The sequence below is a fragment of the Cupressus sempervirens genome, chromosome 4 (assembly GCF_028749045.1).
Source record: "Cupressus sempervirens isolate cs-2001-9-10 chromosome 4, ASM2874904v1, whole genome shotgun sequence".
NCBI lineage: Eukaryota > Viridiplantae > Streptophyta > Pinopsida > Cupressales > Cupressaceae > Cupressus > Cupressus sempervirens.
In genome coordinates, this window is record NC_143121.1 from 245427778 (window position 1) to 245450734 (window position 22957).

Consider the following 22957-nt stretch of genomic DNA (forward strand, 5'->3'; position numbering starts at 1 on the left):
GCCAAAAATTGTCCTAAAAGCTTTGTTATTTGTTCCAAACAAATGTCTTGTTGCAAAATCTTGAATGTTTCATAGGTTTTTCATGCATCAAAACAATCTAGGAATATCATTTTTGGGCTTAAAATATGCAAACTAGAACACAAAATCTTGAATGAAAACCAAAGTCCAAAGAGTCATTCTCACTTTTGAGTCCAAAAAAATCTTGAATGATCTAAGGTTAAAATAAAGCACTTCAAAGTTCTTAAAACAACACACAAAATCTCAATCTTGAATGCTCAAAGGAAAAAACTTGAATGTTTAATCACTTGTCTTTGAATGCATGTTGCTAAAATCACTCTTGAGTGCCATGGAATAAAATCAAGTTTTTTTTTTTATGAATGCATGATTAAAACAAAAAATCCAATATTGAATGCCATGGATCAAATAATCATCTTTTGGGGCATAAAAAGAATCCACATTTTTGAAATCTTCTAAGTTATAAAAACTAATAAAGACGGTTTGAGTAAGTTTGTAGTTGGACTCACCCTCTTTAATCACCCATAAATTTAACCATTGGTTGCAATCTCAGTGCCATCTATGGGGATGGGTCTACCTAAGAGGGTGTTAAGTGCTCCACAAAGATCAAACTCCACTCACTTGGATCTTTAGTGGTTTTTCTAAGTTATAAAATTCCTTGAATGCGCATTAATCTCACTCACACTTTATTTGGGCATAAAAATTAGACAAATCTTGATGTGGAGGGCCTCCAAGCGTGCGCTTGACAATTGAGTTTCACACATCTTTGTTTTGGGCTTAAAATAAACTCACACTCAATCTTGAACGCCTAACAATCAATGAACATCACATGGTTTTGATGCATTTTCAATGACGCTTGCATTTCTTATGTTGACGATCTCTCGACTTCCATTATGCTGATGATGCTCTCAAATTGGAATGAACATTGTATGCCATAATCACAAGTGTATTCAATCATAGCTTACAAAATCTAAATCATCAATTGGAAAAGAACTCTTCTTTTTAGCCCAAGGTCATTGTAATCTTCTCTTCCCTTGTCGCCTTTGTAGGCCATCTTGGGTGCATAAGACTAGGATCCAAAACCTTGTTTTTAGTTTTAGGAGGCCTGCTTGGGGATTTCATCACCCCTTGGGATGACCTCAACTCCAGCATTCCAGCGGAGTATAAAGATCAGGAGGTGAATCCAAAGACACCTCTCTTGGGATCAAAATTTTGTCACTCAAGCTAGGCCTCAAGGAAATTTATACCCTTGAGAAGTGAAAGAGGAGAAGTGGGTTACCACTCCTCTTGGCTGTGTGACATCTTTTTGGTTTCATCTATAGACTTGGGCCTCACGTACCTTGCGTATATCGAGGACTCCCTAGCTAAATAGAATTTCATCCTTGTAGAAAGCTTCCTAGGATGTTACTGTGTTTGACGTGCTTGCTCCAAATTTTTGTCTGCTTTTTTGTTCATAGCTTTTGAATGAATGTTTGCCAACTTTGGTCAAAATCCCAGAAAAGCAGAAATCATCCCAGCGCAAGGCATACTTAGCGTAGTCACTGCCTCATCAAAAGATCATCCAAGCTCCCCCACTGCAACTAAATTTATCTAGCTCCTTGCTTTAGAACAATCCCAAATCCAAAGTCTCTCCAAATCATCCCCCCCTGCTAGCTAGCAACCCAATCCAAAATCACACCCAAGCCTTTAGAGAGTTGTTGTCATTTTGCTATCCAATCAATCCGACCAATCCACCAGCCTCACCAAGGTTATCCCTTTGACAGAGCTTTGTCTAGGGTAATCTAGATTTGTCACCTTTTATCCCTCATCACCTTGAGCTAAAGGTTGGGATCCACAAGTGGTCAATCTCATGTCATGCCCATAGGATCATTAGTCTATCCTTAAGTTGACACAATCTCGACCAATCCAGTGCATAGGAAACCAAAACTCACTTTTTGACAGCATGCCCTTGAAGTCTTCCGTCCATAGGAAAGCCAAAAATCTCCAGCCAATCCTCCTTAGGTCTGTCATACAGCTTTGAGTCTCCCTAAGAAATCCTTCACCAGCCAATCCAAAATCTATGCTTAATCCAAATCCAACCATGAGCTTCCGTGTTCATCCATATGCAAGACCCCATCCCCATCTGGCTGATCATCAAAACATGAAATCCCAAACCTATCATGATGTGTTCGGTCGTATTGTCATTGCTCCTGCCACCTCCTATTCCAATGATGATGAAAATCTTGTTGACTATGATGGGTATATTGAAAGCCTTAGAAACATTCCCCCAAGCATCCCACAAAAACCATGCATTCTTCCAAACTATCTAGTCATGCCATCTGATATACCAGCTTCTCCTCCATCACCCAATCAACCAAGCTTCCAATCTTCCACCCCCATCACACTAGCTATTCTTGTCAATCCACCTCCACCTCTGACACACGAATCTCCAAGGAATCTCCTAGAGGAAATACAAGAAAAGTCACCTCCAGCAGTCGATAAGCCATGTCATCTAATCCAATCATGTGAAGTAGTTAGTAATGAAGCTTCCCCATCTATAATATCACCTCCATCTCCCATAGCTATCATCCCCATACCATCCATCAAATTGCTTAAAATCCTTCCACTTCCCGCAAGCATCAAAATCCCACCATCTATCAAAACCCTCCAAATCCTATCCACATCACCTCCAAGCATTTCCCAAATCTCCCATAATGACCCGTATGCATCCATCTTCTACTCACCCATCGCCACTACTGAATCTCCCATCTATCCATTCGCTGCCTTTGAAGAGTCCATCCCTTCACCTCCTATCGCACCATCCACTCCAAACCAATCCTATCAAGATCCTGCCCAAAAGCATGTTGACATCCCCCAAAGCATAAATGAAGATTTCATCGTACCATGTCTTCCATCCATAGTGCAGTCACTATCCCCTCCATCTCCAAAACCTCAAGCCATACCTCCTCTACTATAGGATATCTTTTCATCCCATCAGCTAAATCAAGATCCTATCCTACCATCTCCTCCACTCCATGCTTCCATCATACCACCTATCCAAGCTATTTCACCATCTATAATATACCCTCTTGGTTCACTTACATTCATCCATAGTGGCCTCCTCTCAGCAGAAGAATTAAGAATAGTATCTCCCTATTGTAGTACATATGATAAAACACTTCCACCATTTTCTGCAAGCAAAAAGTATCCTCAGCTAGTTCAAATGCTCAATCGATGGCATTATCAAGGTCAAGGTTTGGGACCACAAGAGCAAGGAATCAGAAAGCCTATTATTGCACAAAAAAATCTAGGATTTCATGGTCTTGGATATGTATCCAAAGGCTCACCATCTAAAGGTGTTGGTACACCACACCCCCAAACCAAGCCTATCTCCAAACCCCCCATGCCAGCCTCCCATCACTCCTTCAAGAAATCTTATGTCATCCCCCCTCCACCATCTTTGCAACCTAAAACAACCTACCGTATCCCCCCTTCATCCGCTAGATCCATTTTGGGTCCCTATGTCCCAAAATCTACCATCCGCCATCCTCCTATCAGCCATCATTCAAATCCTATTCCCTCCATTCCTATACAAGATCAACAAAGGCACATATCGAGGCACATCATCTATCATCATCCCCCTACACGCTCTCCCATATCCTCTCCATCTCACAAAGCTTCTCCTAACCATCTTCCCAAAGCTTACCATAGCAATGTAAATGCCAACTTCAAAATGCATAAAGCTAAAAATCCACATCCTAGGCAATCATATGTCTATTCTAAAAGAAATACTCCAAAAAGGAAAAATCCAATCAAAGAATGCAAAATAATGCAAAAGCCTATGAAAAGAAAATCCAAAACCATGTGGATCCCAAAGAAAAAAGTTGAAACCCAATGCATAATGGCATCCACCATTGCTAATCCTCCATCCAGTGACTCATGTCTCCCATCTCCTAACTCCATCTTGGGTGCCTATATCCCCAAGCACGCTTCCACAAATCCTCCATCATGCTCGCATCTACCATCTATCCCCCATATGCTCTTTTCACACCCATCCCAACATGTGCCAATGTTGCTCTTGCAAGCATCCCCATCTCATGCTACTTTCCAACCTTTTCATCCCTCCATCTCCTACCATCAATCCCATCTAATCCAATCTATTGCATAAATCACACATCCGGTGTACCAATAGCTAGCAACAAAATTGAACATTCCAACAACCAGTGAAAAATCTCAAAAAAGCCAAAATAGCTGAAGAAAGCCAAAATCATTCCAGCTAAGTCCAAAGTCAAAAAGTCAAAAAAGAAAAAGAAAAATAAAGTGTCCACTGGTGAAAACTTGGCAATTCAAGCGCCTTGGACAAGTACCATTGGAAAATTGGCAAACAAGTGTCATGCATAATCCCGCCATCCCCAGCTTAGCCTATCACCCTCATGCATTTGGTCATCTCTTGACATCCAACTCCATCTTCCAATTTATCCACCTATCTTTCATCCTCTAACCTTTATCTATCACCATCCACTTATCTCCTGTAGCTTTCGCCAAACATCACAGCTATCATCCATCTCCCTAGCACCTTCAGCTTGTCCATCCTAGCTTCAATCCTATCACATCCTTTGTAAGCCCTCCTCATGCATGTTATCTTATGATTGGGGGCACTATATTCCTTGGAGATCTTGTCTTGTCCATCTTTCCATCCTTTACCTCCTCCCTTGTCATTGGTATCTAGCTCTAGGATATCCTCATGCAAACCCAATGTCATCTCTTTATATCCATCATAATCCTAGCTATCTACCATCCTATCCAGCCATATCATCCTGCTTCTCTAGCTATCCTTGGTCACAAAATCTCTCATCATCATTGGAATGCATCCTCCCCAAATCCATATCTTCTGCTATCACCCTATCCCTAGCTTTCACATCTTGCACAGCATCGAACCATCCTGCTATCCTATCATCCTGAGCTTTTTCCTGCTTGTAACTATCTTGGCCAGCTTCAGTTTGTAACATATTTTGGTTTGTCAGCTTGTACATCCTCTTTAGCTTAGTACCATTGTATCTATCCTTCTTTCGTGTTAGTTCCTCCTTGATCAACATCTTGCACACATTGCACAACCCTTGGTTAGCTATTCCAATGCATCCTTTAGCTAGATCTCCTATCACCAAAGTGTTATCCTTCTTAGTTCTGCTTGCTAGATGCATCACTCATCCAGATCCATCAGCTTCGGTGCTCTCCAATAGATCCTTGCAGGATATAGCTTTCCTCATGTCTGATCTTGGTCCATTAGTACCTCGTCCTACCCATCTCATTGGCAAATGGTTCTCTTTTGGATTTTCACTTTCTTTTGATTTGGAATCTTTTGGTTTTGGGTCTTGAAGTATCTTTTCCAAGCAATCTCCTTGTTCCCTCCTTAAGGTTGCCATGATCTTCCATATCATGGTATACTACGAATGGGGCAATCTGAGCGTAAGGTCTTGATCATTTCTTTTGCTTGTTTTCTTTTTTGCTTGTGGGTTACCCAGTGTTGATTCCACGTTGCTTCCTCTAAGATTCATGTGTGATGCTAGGGCAATCCTTGCGTGTTTGTTTTGAGTCAGTTCGTTAGTCCTCTGGATGGTTGGTGAAAAGGCCTTGATGTTCTTGGTAACCTTGGCAATTAACCAACAGTCCTATAGAAAATCTAGAGCTCAACTACATGGTGGTACTTCTCTTTGAACTATCCCCTTGCTCAAAAAGCTTCAATGGATTCCCTTCATCTCCATTATCCCCCATCCATATCCAGCATCCATCTCTCCTAGCCTAGCTTGTGCAACCGTATCTCCCAGAATCAACCATCACTTTTAGCTTTAGGGATCCACAATCCTAGTCTTAGGGATCCACCAATCCAATCAATCCACCAAGCCTCATCTTTCGAGATCCACAATCCTAGTCCTAGGGATCTCTGAAACCCATCTTCCGCCAATCTGACTCTTTGTAATCCTGTTGCATTAGCTTTTTAATCTCCTCATCCATCTCCCCATCCTAGATTCCTTTTATAGCACTCCACTCCTTCATCCTCTGCAATCCCTGAGATCTTAAGCTTGCTTCCTCTTGTGCCTTTGATTCTCCCTTTATCATTCTCCCATAGTGAGAGTTTGAGCTAACTAAATCTCTTCTCTTAAGCCAATCTGAGTCTTCTTTCTCATCTCAGATTCTTGTACTTTTCAAGAATTCATTGAGCCTCATTTTCTCTCCCCACTGCCTTCTTGAGGGGGCATCTTACAGTCCATTCTCTCCTCTTCTGCTCTAGCCTTGGGCATCTTATTTTCTTATCTTTGATGCCATGCCACTTGCGGCATCACATCAAAGAGGGGCAAAATGTAGAAACCTAAAAACCTTTAGAAAATAAAATATTTTTATTTTTTGAAAATTTTCTAATGACATCATCATTTATTAATTAATTAATTATTTAATTAATTTATTTATTTTTATGCCATTAAATCCCTTTATCTTAATTAAAAATATTTAATTAAGGAATCCCTCCCAAAAATGTTTAAATCTTATTTAAACATTATTTCCTTATTTATTAATTATTTAATTAATAAATTGACCAAAAAACCCAAAATAAATATAAAATTTATTTTTTGCCCAAAACTTGGCCAATTTCCTTAAGACCACTAACCTCTTCCAAAATCTTCTAATCCTTCTTTAATTTTGATTAAAGGCTAATCCCATCATTTCCTACCCCTAATCCCAACTCAAAATATTTAATTAAGATTAAATATTAATCCTCATGTTTATTAAAAAAGTTTTAATAAATATCTCCTCAACCCAAACCCTTGAAATAAATAAAACTTTATTTATTTCCTAAAAATCTAATTTATCCTCATCCTAAGAAGTTCTAGACTCTTCTAGAAAGTCTTCATCCTCATCCTAGGAAGTTCTAGACTATTCTAGAAAGTCTTTATCCTCATCCAAAATCTAGACTCTTCTAGAAGATGTCTTTAAACCTAATCCTAATCCCCCCCCTAACCTTGTTACATTCTCTAAACATGGGTTAAGACTTACTAACCCAAGCCAAAGTTAACAAATATCTCCTCCTTCACCCACCCTTATTAAATGCCATCCACTTTCCTATCCCTAAGCTAATCCTAAACCATCCTAATCCATCCTCTAATCATTTGCACAATCCTAAGCAAGCTTAAAACCTTACTAATCAAGCCCAAGTCAAAATTCCTCTCATCTCCTTCAAAATATCCCAACCATAAAAATTTATGAAGCCCACTAGGCCATAAATGACTCTTCCAAGCCCTTTTATTGCTCTTACAAGCCATTATGAGGGTCTTTATGAAGATTTTATCCCTTGAGCCTCCTTTGTTGACTCATCCTTCCCCTTTCCTCCATCCTCTCACCCTATGACATGTGTCACTCGCTGATTGGCTATAAGGAAGAACAATCCATGTGCTCTCCTCTCATGCAATCTGAGCCCTCCATGAGCTTTTTCCCATCCTTGCATCTCAGCCCTCAATCCCTCAAGCCTCTTGCCTACAAATTGGATCCTTGCCCTTTGAAAAACAACACAATCCATGAAGTAAAGTCATAATGCCATTTTAAGAAGCCATTTTACATCAAAACCATACACTCACACCCAAATTCCAACTCCATTTGAAGCCCTTTTTGTAGCATAAGATTGAGCATACATCCTATCTATTTAGACAAAGCCACTCAACAAGAGAGCTTCTCATTGAGAGAGTCCATTAATAACTCATATTCTCAATTGAAATTTCATCTTAGTCTATCTTGAAGTTTATGAATTTTGTTTAGTTTGTAGAAGCTTTATTTAAATTTGGTTTCTATTAGCATACTAACATTGCTCATATACAAGTAGTTTATTGACCTCAGAGAGCATACAATTGCAATGCCCTTTTGGATCTTTGGTATGTTTGTACATACCTTCCTCTATAGTCTTTTTGGTTAAAGTAGCGTAGTATTTTTTTTAGCTTTCAATTTTTTTATGTAAGCTACAAATTATCTACAATAGTTAAGTAAAGTATAAGCTAGCTAATATCATCTAGAATAGTAAGTAAAATGATTAGCTAAGTGGCGACACATATGAAAAGGCAAAAAAAGGAAGTGGCAAAGAAATTGAGAGAAAAATGATCTTCTAGGTACTTCAATAAGAAAGAGATCATTATTTTGTTTGCAAGTCCAATCAATTCATATTTGTTGAGTAACTGACTCATTATGAGTTTCTAATGCAAGCATGATATGCGAGACCCAACAAGAGTTAACTAAACTAATCTAGAGAAGAAGAGATGAAAAGTTTCTTATAATCTGTTCTGTAGACCACAAATAACTACTCTTAGGCAATGTGTAGACCACATAATTAACAACGTATTTGAATTCTGTGTTGTTAGGCTATGTCTTGATCATCAGTTGTTTAATTTAATGGAGGATTTAATCATGTTCAGTTCTTTCATTTTCCATTCTTTCTGCTCTTGTTTGTCAATAATTTTTTTGTCCATTCTTCACAATTTTTTTAAATTTGTTTGTTTTATTTTGAAATTTCCTTTTCTTTGTCTATAGCATCCACGTTGTTCCTTTTGTTCAGTTTTGATTTTATCTCTATTTGTTCTATATTTTTTTTGGTGTGTGTATATGTGTGTGTCTGTTACATTCTTTTAGTAGAGTGAAGAGGAGGTAGATAAAAGGAAGAGGTAGAGTCACAATGCACAAAATCTTCTTCCAAGTGATTCTTATTAATGCTTTTAAATTCTAGAATGAATTGTTATCTATTTTTTCAATATTGGCATACACTCATTTGTTATGTTAATTGTTTTATTTCGGAACAACACAGGTAGACATTCCCTCAACTAGGATTTTGAAAATGATGTACCAACTTTGGTACAATCACCCATACTCATTGTGACATTGTAGTTTTTTCTTTGAGTGACCAAATTCATTATATATTAATTTTTGCCACATGGATTCAATAAAAGGAGATTCAATATTGATTTCTATTGAATAGATAACATACAAGGATATTGGAGTTTTTGGAATTTTTAGTTCTTTGCAGGTTCAAAAATTGTTGATGACAAAGAGCATACAACTACAATGTCTTTCTTGATCTCTGATATGTTTGTAAATGCCCCACTTGTTGGATACAATTTTTCAATTGAACTTTTTCTTTGATGTTACACAAATGTCATATCAGTCATCAGACAGAGTCTACCGAGCTCAGTTGGTCAGCAAGGCAAAAGATAGAGTCTACCAAGCTCAGCTGGTTAGCAGGAAAAAAGATAGAGTCTACTGAGCTTAGAAGGTTAGCAAATAAGGTTTACAGTGTCCACTAAGCATTCCATGGCTTTACCTTGTGCAGTAGTTGTTACCAAGCTTTCAAGGTTAGCAAACGAAATTTAGTTGTTATCGAGTTAACTCGGTAGCCAAAGGATTTTGCAAATTTTGTAGTGCTAACTGAGTTGAGATGGTTAACTCAGGAAATTATTTTTGGAAACAGTCTTTACCAAGTAGGGTCAGCCAATGAAAAATTTCATTATTTTGTGAAATAAAGTTTATTTGTTCAATATAATACATGTAGCCAACTGATGTATGGTTTATTGGTAAATGTAACTTGTGGATGAGCCAACTTGATAATCTGAATGGTATATATAAGAGGTCAAGTTGTGAATTCTAATGTGGAAATGAATTTTCTGTGATATGAATGTGAGGAAGGGCTGATTATTGTGGAAGAAAATTTTGAAGAATGATCAGAGATCATTGAGGAGATCAAGGAGGATCTAATGGTGTAGAATAGAGATCTTTATTTAGCAAATTCAATTGCATCCTATTCAGGTTGATTCATTGTTACTTTCTAATCATTGTGGCAGTGATTTCAAATCTCTTAATAGAGTTGGTTTAACAAAAAATTTTGTAAATACTCTAACAAGGTGAAAATTTAGTTGAATTGTTCTAAAGACCTCTAGAAAGGTCACTCTTAATAGGGTGATTAAATCCTCTAACAGGGTCACACCTAACAATGTGTATTATAACCTTAAATAGGGTTGGCTCCTAATAGGGCTCACTTCAGAAGAGTGAATATTGGTAGCTATTTACTTAGTGTTTTTTCCCATATTGGGTTTCCACGTTAAATTTGGTGTCTCTTGTGATCATGTTACTTATTTTGAAATACTTGCTAATAATTATGAATGCATAAAAAATTAGTAACAAGTTAATCAACCAAGTTACAACATTTTGTGATGTGATTATCGAGTGACAATAGTAACTAGTTATTTAAGACATTTAATGGATTAGGATTTGTTTTGAAGTAACTAATTCACCCCCCCTCTCAGTTACTTCATCTATAATTCTAACAATTGGTATCAGAGGTTTTGGTGCTTGTAGGAAAAGATTTCAAGGATCTAAGCTAAAGATTAGGATGTCTTACAAGAGGGAAATTCCAAGACTTAATAGTGATAACTTCTTAGCATGGCAAGGATTGATGAGACTTCATCTGGCTTCTATTGGTGATTCAGGGCTGAAGTACCTTGATGAAAAATATGCAAAACTTGTTGGTACATTGTCTGTCAATGATATTTTTGAAAAGAAGACTCACAACAACATGATGATAGATATTGCTCCTATCCTAAGATATAAAGAATTTGATGATATAAAAGATTGCAAAACTGCTTTTGAAATGTGGAACAAGTTGAAAGAGATTTATGGAGGTGATGACAATGTAAGAAGAGCCAAGGTAGAAAGTTTGAGAGGACAATTTGATCAAATGAGGATGAGTGAGGATGAAAACATTGCAAAATATGTTGAAAGAGTTAAAGCATGTGTTAGTGAAATTAAAGAATCTAGAGGAGATATCAAGGAGGAAATAGTTATAAGTAAAGTTCTTAGAACTCTACTTCCTATTTATGCAATAAAACTTTCTACAATTCAAGAAAGAATATGTGAAGCAAATCACAAGATAAATTCAGAAGCCATAGTTTGAAGATTGAGTGCATTTGAGCTAGATAACTATGACAATTATGTTCCAGCTGCCAAGAATGTTGAATCAACATTTGAAGCCAAGCTTTCAGTCAAGGAGAAAGGCAAGAAGACAAAGGATCCTTAGTCAGATAGTGATGAAGAATCAGAAGAGAGTTCAGATAGTGATCTTGAGGTGGTTGAAGCTCTGCTAGCAAGGAAATATTCAAGAGGAAAAGGGAAATAAAAAGGTAAGGTACCTCTAATCTATTTTTCTTGTGAAGAAATTGGACATATTGCTACTAGGTGCCCAAATAAGTAGAACAAGGATGAGAAGAAAATTCACAAGTGCAATAGCAAGAAAGACTTCAAATCATTCAGAGATAAAGGTAAGAAAACATGTTTCATGGCTAAAGATTCTAATGATTCTAACGATGAAGAAGATGAAATTGTTTACATTTCTGTAAAGGATGAATTTTATAATAATGAGGAAATGGAACTAATTTCTCATGTGAGAAAAAATGATACATGGATTATAGATAGTGGTTGCTCTCATCACATGACTAGTGATAAAACTATGTTTGAACATTTTGAATAGTATGATGGTGGTAGTGTAAGATTTGGTAACAATGAACCTTATTGTATAAAAGGAAAAGAAAGAATCTCTCTAACCAAAGAACTTGTATTTGATAATGCATATTGGGTAGAAGGACTAAAACATAATCTGTTGAGTGTGGCACAACTACTCACTAATGGATTCATAGTGGAGTTCATGCATGGAAAAGCAAGACTGCTAGATGGCAAAGGAAACCTGATTGGATGCGGCACTCAAACAAAAGGTAACTTATTTTATCTTAAACTTGGTGAATGTTCATGTTTTATTGCTCAAGTTGAAGAAAGTTGGTTATGGCATAGGAGGTTAGGTCATGTGAAATTTGATAACTTGGTAAAAATAAGTAAATTTAGGAAAGTTAGAGGCATTCCTAACATAAAGAAACTTGAGGTTGGTCTATGCAAGAATTGTGAAGTTAGCAAGATGGGAAAGACTAGATTTAAAAGAACGAACTATCAGTTTGTAGAAATTTTAAAAATTGTGCATACTGATTTATGTGGACCTATTGGCACTGAAAGCTATACTGGTGAAAAATTATTCATTCTTTTTGTTGATGATTACTCAAGAATGATGACTGTCATGCACCTAAGAGAGAAATTAGAAGCATTTGAAAAGTTCAAATGGTATTTGACCAGAGTAGAAAAAGAAATAGGCAAAAGACTAAAATGTTTAAGGTCAGATAGAGGAGGTGAAATCATTTTAGATGATTTCAATAACTTTTTCATTGAAAGGGGAATCAAAAGATAGGTTTTAGCACCTAGAACCCTTGAACAAAATGGAATAGCTAAAAGAAAGAACAGATCTATCATGGATTTTATAAGAACCTTAATGATTGAAAAGAGCATTGCTATCAAATACTGGAAGGAAGCTATCAACACTGTAGTTCACAAGTTGAATTGAGTACAACTAAAGGACTCATTCAAAACCCCTTATGAGTTATGGTATGGCTACAAAGAAAATTTAAGTTACCTAAAGATATTTGGAAGCAAATGTTACATTTTGAAAGAATCAAGAAAAGGTAAATTTGATGTGAAGGGTGATGAAGGAATATTTTTGGGATATTCTTGCAAAAGTAAAGCATATAGATGTTTGAATTTGTCTACTCATAAAGTCATAGAAAGTGTGCATGTGAAAGTTGATGATTTTGCAGAAAGAATTGAAGAAGAAAGCAAAAGAGAATGAAAAGATGATAGGAGATTTGTTTACACTGAATCTGATACAGTACCAAATGCACCTATCAATCTGGAATCTTCAACTCTCACATTTTTAGTAACCGAGTTAGAGGAAGTTCAAAACAAGCCAATACCTACCAAGCTACAAGAACTTGAGTTGCAAATAGAAGCTACTAAATCAGCAGCTACCGAGCCCAAGCAACCAGAACTTGAAGCTAAAATGAAAGAGGATGAAAATGTAGAGTGTTCAAAAGGAAAGGAACCTGTATTAGCCAAGTATGTTAGAAGGCATCATGCTCTAGATTAGATCATTGGAGATAAATTTTAAGGAACAATGACAAGAAGTAAGTTGAAAAGAACATGTTTACTTGCTGATTTTGACCCTAGAAATGTCAAAGATGCATTAAAAAATGAAAGTTGGATTGAAGCTATGAATGAAGAGATAGAATAGATAGAGAAAAAAAAACATGGACTCTTGTACCTTGGCCTAAAGAAAAAAATATGATTGGAGCTAAGTGGGTATTCATAAACAAGTTAAATGAAGATGGTAAAGTGTCAAGGAACAAAGCTAGACTGATATACAAAAGATACTCTCAAGAAGAAGGTGTAGACTATGGAGAGACTTTTTCTCTTGTTGCAAGATTGGAAGGTGTCAGAACCTTACTTGCATATGCTACATACAAAGGATTCAAAGTTTATTAGATGGATGTCAAGTCAACATTTCTCAATAGCATATTGGATGAAGAGGTTTACATTGAATGACCTAAAGGTTTTGTTGATCCAGACAAGAAGGACATGATCTAAAAATTGCATAAGGCATTGTATGGTCTGAAACAAGCCCCTAAAGCATGGTATGAAAGATTGCATAACTATCTTATTCAGATTGGTTTTCAAAGAACTAATGATAACAATAGCTTGTACATAAAAGAAGGACTAGATAATAAGATTGTTTTGGCAGAAATATTTGTAGATGATACTTTGTTCACAGGAAATGATGATCTTTGCAATGAATTTTCAGAACAAATGAACAAGGAATTTGAAATGTCAATGTTTGGAGAAATCAAATTCTTTGTTGGTCTTCAAATTGAGCAGAATAAGAATGAAATCTACATCACTTAATCTAAATACATCAAGGAGATACTGAAAGAGTTTGTTTTGGAAGATTGCAAACTAGTTGGGACTCCTATGTGTACTAGATTGAAACTTACCAAGGATGATGAATCAAAGGAAGTGGATCAGACATTGTATAGATCTATGATTGGAAAGTTGCAGTATGTAGTACTTACAAGACCAAACATTGCCCTTGCAGTAGGAATTGTGGCAAGATTCTAAGCAAAAACCAAAAGATATTCACATGATAGCAATCAAAAGGATCATGAGATAATTGAAAGGAACTGAAGATTATGGATTATGGTATAAACTTGGAGGAAATATAGATTTAAAAGTATTCACTAATGTAGATTGGGCAAGGAATGTTAATGATAGAAAGAGTACAAGTGGAGGAGTTTTCTTTCTTGGAAAGAGGTTGGTTTCTTAGACAAGTAAAAAGTAGAACTGTACATCCCAGTCCATAGCAGAGGTTGAATATGTTGCAACAGTAGTAAATTGTTCAAACATTGTTTAGTTCAAACAATTATTGGAAGGTATGAAGAAAGAAATTAAAGAACATGTTGTTATGTTTTGTGACAATACTAGTGCAATTGACATATCCAAGAATCCAGTGATGCATTCAAAACCAAGCATATTGCTATAAAGTATCACTTTGTTAGAGAATTGGTATAGAATAAGGAAATTAGATTGGGATATGTCCATACAAAGGAGAAAATAGCTGAAATATTCAAAAAAACTTTACCTAAGGATGCATTCTTGTATCTAAGAGGTAACCTAGGGGTCATTCCCCTATCTGAAACTCACTAAAATACAGTTTTAGTGATGCATCAATAGAAGCAGAATTGAAGATCTATCATTTGATGCAGCAAAGTAATGAAGATATTACATATGAATCAGTACATAAGGTACACTACTATACATTTGGTTTATGTTGTCTTGGCATGTGTTGTCAAAGAGGGAGAGTTTACTATCATATCTTTCTAAAATTTGCAAGAAAATGAGAGTTTGTGTAAGAGGGAGAGATTATTATGAAAGAGGGAGATTACTGTATTTGAGGAGTTTTTTATAAGAGGGTGAAGTATTCTTTCAGAAAAAAATTGTTTTCAAATTTCATTATGCTATGACATGTTGTGTTGCCATTAATGCCAAAGAGGGAGATTGTTGGATACAATTGTTCAATTGAGTATTGTCTTTGATGTTACACAAATGTCATATCAGTCATCAGATAGAGTCTACCAAGCTAAGTTGGTCAGCAAGGCAAAAGACAGTCTACTGAGCACAGTTGGTTAGCAAGACAAAAGATAAAGTCTACCAAGCTTAGAAGGTTAGAAAAGAAGGTTTATAGTGTCTACTGAGAATTCTCAAGCTTTACCTTGTGCAACAATTGTTACCAAGCTTTCAAGGTTAGCAAAGGAAATTTAGTTCTTCCCAAGTTAACTCAATAGCCAAAGGATTTTGTAGATTTTGCAGTGTTAACTGAGTTGAGATGGTTAACTTAGGAAATTATTTTTGTGAATAGTGTTTACCAAGCAGGGTCGGCCAATGAAGGATTTTATTGTTTTGTGAAATAAAGTTTATTTGTTCAATATAATACATGTAGCTGATTTATGTATGGTTTATTGGTAAATGTACCTTGTGGATGAGCCGACTTGATAATCTAAATGGCATATATAAGAGGTCATGTTATGAATTCTAAGTGTGGAAATAAATTTAATGTGATATGGATGTGAAGAAGGGCTAATTATTGTGGAAGAAAATTATGAAGAATGATCAGAGATCATTGAGGAGATCAAGGAGGATCTAATGGTGCAGAATAGAGATATGTATTCAAAAAATTGAGTTGCATCCTTTTCAGGCCAATTCATTTTTACTTTCTAATCATTGTAGCAGTGATTTCAAATCTCTTAACAGAGTTGGTTTAACAACCATTTTTGTAAATCCTCTAACAAGGTGACAATTTAGTTGAATTGTTCTAAAGACCTCTAGCAAGGCCACTCTTAATAGGGTGATTAAATTCTCTAATAGGGTCACATCTAATAGTGTGTATTGTAACCTTTCATGGGGTTGGCTCCTAACAAGGCTCACTTCAGAAGAGTGAAAATTGGTAGCTAGTTACTTGGTGGTTTTTCCCATATTAGGTTTCCACATTAAATTTGGTGTCTCTTGCAATCATGTTATTTACTTTTGCATACTTGCTAATAATTATGAATGCATAAAAATTAGTAACAAGTTAATCAACCAAGCTACAACATTTTGTGATGTGATTACCGAGTGATAGCAATAATTAGTTATTTAGACATCTAAGGGATTAGGATTTTTTTTGAAGTAATTGATTCACACTTCCCCCCCCCCCACTTTCTCAGTTACTTCATCTATAATTCCAAAACCACTCTACAATATTTTTGGTTGGTATAGCATGGTAATTTTTATTAGCTTTCAATTTTTTTTACAAAAGTTGCAAATCCTCTACAATAGTAAGGTAAAGTATAAGCTAACTGATATAATATAGAACTATAAGCTAACTAATTAGCTACGTGGTAGTGCATATGAAGAGGAAAAAAAAGGATGTGGAAAAGAAATTTAGAGAAAAATATTCTTCTAGGTACTTCTTCAAAAAGAAAGAGCTCGTTATTTTTTGTTATGAGTCTAGTCAATTGAAATCTGTTGTGTAACTCACTCATGTTGAATTTCTAGTGTAGACATGTGATGTGAGACCCCACAAGAATCCTTTGAGATAATTTGGAGAAGAACATATATAAAGTTCTTTGTAACATCTTCACTAGAAAACAAATAACTGCTCTTAAGTAATGAGTAGACCATATAACTAACCAAGTGTTTGAATTCTATTTTTAGGCAATGACTTGATCTTTTGTTTAATTTAATGGAGAATTTAATTGTATTTTGTTCTATCCTTTTTCCTTTTTTTTTCTCTTTTTTTGTGAATAATATTTTTTTCCATTCTTTGCAATTCATTTATGAGTGTTTGCTTTATTTTGTAATATGATTTTCTTTGTGTATAGCATGCACGCTGGTCCTTTTGTTCAGTTTTGATTTTCCATCTTTACTTGTTCTATGTATTCTTTTTGGCATATTATCTGTTTGTGTGTTACATTGTTTTAGTAGAGTGAAGAGGAGGTGGATAAAAGTAAGAGGAAAAGCCACAATGCACACAATCTTATTTTAGGTGATTCCTATTAATTCTTTTGAATTTTAGAATGAATTCTTATCCATTTTTTCCAACATTGGAATAAACTCATTTGTTCTATTAATTATTCTATATTTGAACAAGACAAATGGACAATCCCTCAACTAGGATGTTGAAAATGATGCACTAACTACGGTACGTGCATCCATATTTCACTATGAAATTGTATTGTGATATTTGAGTGACTAAATTCTTGATATATTAATTTTTGCCACATGGATTCAATAAAAGGAGATTTGACATTCATTTTTGTTGAGTAGATAGAATATAGGGGTATTGCAGTATTTGGAACTTCTACTTCTTTGCAGGCTCAGTAGTTTGTTGACCTTAAAGAGCATACAATTGTAATGACCTTCTCGAACTCTGGTATGTTTGTACATGTTGTGCTCTACAATCTTTTTGGATGGTATATTGTGGTATTTTTATTTAGCTTTCAATTTTTTTATAGAAGCTGCAAATCATCTACAATAGTAAGGTAAAGTATAAGCTAGTTGATATCATCTAGAATAGGAAGCCAACTGATTAGGTAAGTGGCAGTGCATATGAAGTGGCAAAAAAAGAAATTGGTAAAGCAACTGACAACAAAATAGTCTTCTAGGTACTTTTCCTTCAACAAAAAAGGGCTCATTATTTTTTGTTGGAATTCTAGCCAATTGAAATCTATTAACTATCTCATGAGGAGTTTCTAATGGAGACATGTGATGTAAGACCCCACATGAGTTTTCAAGCAATGACTTGATCATCTGCAGTTCAATTTAATAGAGGATTTAATTCTTAACTATTTTGTCCTTTTTCATTCTTTCTATTGTTGCTTGTCAATAATATTTTTGTCCATTCTTCACAATTTTTATGAGTGTTCATTTTATTTTGAATTTTGATTTTCTTTGTTTATAGGATGCACATGGGTCTTTTTGTTCAGTTTTGATTTCTCATCTTTATTTGTTTGATTTTTTTTGGGCTATATTTGATGTGTGTGGTTATGTCAATTACATTCTTTTAGTCGACTAGAAGAGGAGGTGGATAAAAGATACAGGCAGAGCCATAGTGCACAAAATCTTCTCCCAAGTGATTCTTATTAATGCTTTCAAATTCTAGAATGAACTGTTAATTATTCTATATTGGAACAATGCTATCATACATTACCTCAAGTAGGATTTTGAAAATGATGCACCAACTTTGGTAAATGCACCGAGATTTACTATGATATTGTATTTAGATCTTTGAGTGACTAAGTTATTGATATATTGGTCTTTGACACATGGATTCAAGAAAAGGAGAGTTGGAATTGAATACTATTGATGAATAGATAACATACAAGGATATTGGACTTGGACCTTCTACTTCTTTGTTGGATTAGTAGTTTATTGACCTTGTAGAGCATACATTTCCAATGCCCTTCTAGATCTCTAGTATGTTTGTACATGCCCTACTCAAAAATCTTTTTGGTTGAAGTAGTGTGATATTTTGATTAGCTTTCAATTTATGTAAGCTAAAAATCATCTATATTGGTTAGTTAAAGCATAAGCTAGCTGATATCATCTAGAAGAGTAACCTAAGTGGCAGTGCATGTGAAGAGGGAAAAAAAAGAAGTGGCAAAGAAATTGAGAGAAAAATGTTCTTCTAGGTACTTCTTCAGCAAGAAAGAGCTCATTAATTTTTTTGCAAGTCCAGTCAATTCAAATTTGTTGATTAACTAAGTCATGATGAGTTTCTAATGTAGGCATGAGATGCAAGACCCAACAAGAGTTCATTGAACTAATCTAGAGAACAAGAGATGGAAAGTTCTTATAACCTATTCTCTAGACCACAAATTACTACTCTTAAGCAATAAATAGACCACACAATTAACCAAGTGTTTGAATGTTGTGTTTCTAGGCTATGACTTGACCATCTATAATTCAATTTAATGGAGTAATTAATTCTATTTAGTTTTATCATTTTCTATTCTTTCTGCTCGTGTTTGTCAATAATCTCTTTGTCTATTCTTGTCAAAAAATTTATGTGTGTTTGATTTATTTTGAAATTTCATTTCATTTTTCTATAGTGTGCATGCTAGCCTTTTTGTTCATTTTTTTTTTTTTAATCTTTATTTTTTCTATGTTTTTTTTTTGTGTGTGTGTGTATGTGTGTGTGCCTGTGTTGCATTCTTTTAGTAGACTAAAGAGGAGGTGGATAAAAGGAAGAGGTAGAGTCACAATGCACAAAATCTTCTACCAAGTGATTCTTATTAATACTTTTAAATTCTAGAATGAATTCTTATCTATTTTTTCAACATTAGCATACACTCATTTCTTTTGTTAATAATTCTATATTGGAAGAACATAGGTAGATAGTTCATCAAATAGGATTTTGAATATGATGCACCAACTTTGGTACATGTACCCATATTCACTATGACATTGTTGTTTAACCTTTGAGTGACTAAATTCTTGATATATTGATTTTTTCCACATGGATTCAACAAAAGGAGATTCAACATTAATTTCAATTGAATAGATAACATAGAAGGATATTAGAGTATTTGGAACTTTTACTTCTTTGCAAGCTCAATAGTTGTTGATAATAGAGAGCATCAAACTGCAATGCCCTTCTATATCTCTGGTATGTTTGTACATGTCTTGCTCTACCATCTTTTTGGTTGATATAGCATTGTATTTTTTATTAGCTTCCATTTTTTTGACAAATGTTGCAAATCATCTACAATAGTAAGGCAAAGTATAAGCTAGGTGATATCATCTAGAATAGTAAGCTAACTGATTAGCTAAGTGGATGTGCATATGAAGAGGCAGAAAAAGGAAGTGGAAAATCAACTAAGAGAAAAATATTCTTCTAGGTACTTCTTCAACAAGAAAGAGCTCATTATTTTTTGTTGCAAGTCTAGCCAATTGAAATATATTGAGTGACTGACTTATGATGAGTTTCTAATGCAAACATGTGATGCAAGACCCCACAAGAATTCATTGAGCTAATCTAGAGGAGAAAAGATTGAAAGTACCCTGTAACCTCTTTGCTAGATGACAAATAACTTGATGCAGGAGCATCTAGAGGTATAAGGGCAATCCTATGTCACCCAAAAAAAAAAGTACTTAGACTTAGCTTCTATTTCATGTGTTTTCATTCCTGGATACCCATTTGGGTCAAATAAAGGTTCCAACTCTCACAGTTCCACTATTAGTGTTCTAGGTTAGAGTTTTTAATCACCTTGGGATACATGTAAATGCCAGAAAAATAGGAGTATGTAATTGAGCCATCATTTTGGTGAACTAGAAGGTGTAAATTGGTCGAAAGATTTTCATTGTAATTTAGAGCATTCTAGAAAAAGAATCAGGTCAAAAAGGCCCCACGGTTTGAAAGTTATCGTAGTTTTTTGATTTCTGGAGACCTCCTAAGAATGCTTCAAAGTTAGGTTAGGGGCAATCTAGAGGAGAAAAGATTGAAAGTACCCTGTAACCTCTTCGCTAGATGATAAATAACTTGATGCAGGAGCATCTAGAGGTATAAGGGCAATCTTATGTCGCCCAAAAAAAAAAGTACTTAGACTTAGTTTCTATTTCATGTGTTTTCATTCTTGGATACCCATTTGGGTCAAATAAAGGTTCCAACTCTCACAGTTCCACTATTAGTGTTCTAGGTTAGAGTTTTTAATCACCTTGGGATACATGTAAATGCCAGAAAAATAGGAGTATGTAATTGACCCATCATTTTGGTGAACTAGAAGGTGTAAATTGGTCGGAAGATTTTCATTGTAATTTAGAGCATTCTAGAAAAGGAATCAGGTCAAAAAGGCCCCACGATTTGAAATTTATCGTAGTTTTTTTATTTCTGGAGACCTCCTAAGAATGCTTCAAAGTTAGGTTAGGGGCATTAAATGACCTCAAATAGGGTCAAAAAATGGGAGAGGAGTGCAGCTATCTATAGGGCTATAGAGCACTTTGAGAGCTTTCTGAAAATGTAAATAGTTCGTCAATCGAAGCTACAGTTCAAAAGTTATGCCTCCCAGAAGTTTGGTTTCCATTTTTGGATTCTTATAATTTTGTGCCGACTTCCAATACAACTTCTAGAGCCTTCTATTTGGTTGGTGGATGGAATATAGCACTTTCTAGAATGTATTCCTAATCCTTAACCCTGCGGGGTCTATTTAAGAATATTTCTGGCATTGTAAAAGGTAGTTCGGAGTGAAGTTTGAGAGAAGGTACTGGGAGAAGAATTTATCTCTAGATCTATACTATTGTAAGCCCATAGGAAATGTTTTGGAGTCTGTTTCTCTACACTAAGTGTACTAACATATTTTTATAGTTAATTAAATTTTCCCTTTCCTGTTGTGTCCATTTTGTGCTTGGGTTGTGTCTCCATCAAGTGGTATCAAAGCTGGTTTTCTTGAGTGTGTAGATATAGCAGCTACTGTGAGGTAGTTTGCACTAGGACTGTGTGGTTGTGGGTTTGAGTTAAGAAGATGCCTCGATGAAGAGAATGTGGTGGAAGGGCTAGAGCTATTAATCTTGAGGAGGTTAGAGCCCTCCAAAGGCAGGTACAAGCATTGCAAGAGGAGCTTCATAGAGGAACAAATGTTTCCGCAAGCGAAAAAAGTGAGGATGATAATGAAGAAGAAGTAATTGGACCAGAAGGAGAAGTTGATGAGGAAGTTCTGAATTAGGCAGAGGAAAGGCTTTTTAGGGCCATTACTAAGTTTGGGAAAAGACCTACAATTGATGTGGGTGTATTTTTCAAGAAATTTGAAATCAGATGAGTTGATCGACTGGATCAATGAACTGGAAGAGTACTTTGAGTATGAGGATATCAGGGATCCAGATAGGGTTAAGTTTGCAAAGGCCAAACTGAAAGGCCATGCCAAAATCTGGTGGCAAGAGGTTCAATTGGAAAGAAATAGAAGAGGAAAGGAGAAGATCACAAGGTGGGATCACATGGTGGACAAACTAAAGAAGTAGTTCATTCCTGTTGACTATGAGCTTGATTTGTTTAAGAAGATGCATGGGTTAAAGCAAGCAGGAAAATTAGTCCAAGAATATATAGAGGAGTTTTATCAACTTCTAATTAGAGTAGGGCATGTAGAAGAAAATAAGGAGAAGGTTTCTTGTTATATTAGTGGGTTGCAACCTAGCAACCAGGAGGAATTAAGTCTAGTAAGAATGACCAGCGTTGAGGAGGCATACCAGTTTTCCCTACGAGTTGAAGAGAAGCTAAATAAAAGGTTTGAAGGGAGAAAAAGAGGGCATGGTCAAGGAGGAAGGGGTAGTAGTAGCTCATCTATTGGTCGAAATGAAACCCAAAAGAAAAATGAAGATGTGGGTACTAGACAAAACCAAAGGAATGAGGGTTTCAACTGCTCCCATCATCAAGACATTAGAAATCAGAGAGGAAGAGTTAGAGGATGTGGACAAGGAAGATGAGGCTTTCGTGGTACCTATTTCCATTGCAATGAAAAAGGTCATCATTCCTTTGAATGCCCTCAATGACAAGGAAGGATAGATAGGAGAGCTGAGGGTCAAGCTAGGGTTGCTCATGTGGATGAGGATGCACAATCATCACATTCAAAGGATGTAGAAAGAGGAAAGACTTTAGTAAATGAAAGGGTCTTACTAAGTGGTCATATTGAACTAGGACAAAGGATGAGTTTATTCCGTACTAGGTGCAAGTGTGAGGATAAATTCTGTGCTGTGATCATTGATGGTGGTAGCACTGATAACTTGGTATCAGAGGAGATGGTCTCTAAGCTAAAGATCAAGAGGCAGAAACACCCCAAGCCCTATCGGATTGCTCGGGTGAAAGATGATCATAAGGTCCTGGTAAGTGAACAATGTTTAGTGAAGTTCAAAATTGGAATTTGCCATGATTAAGTTCTCTGTGATGTTATTCCAATGGATGTTTTCCATCTATTGTTGGGTAGACTGTGTT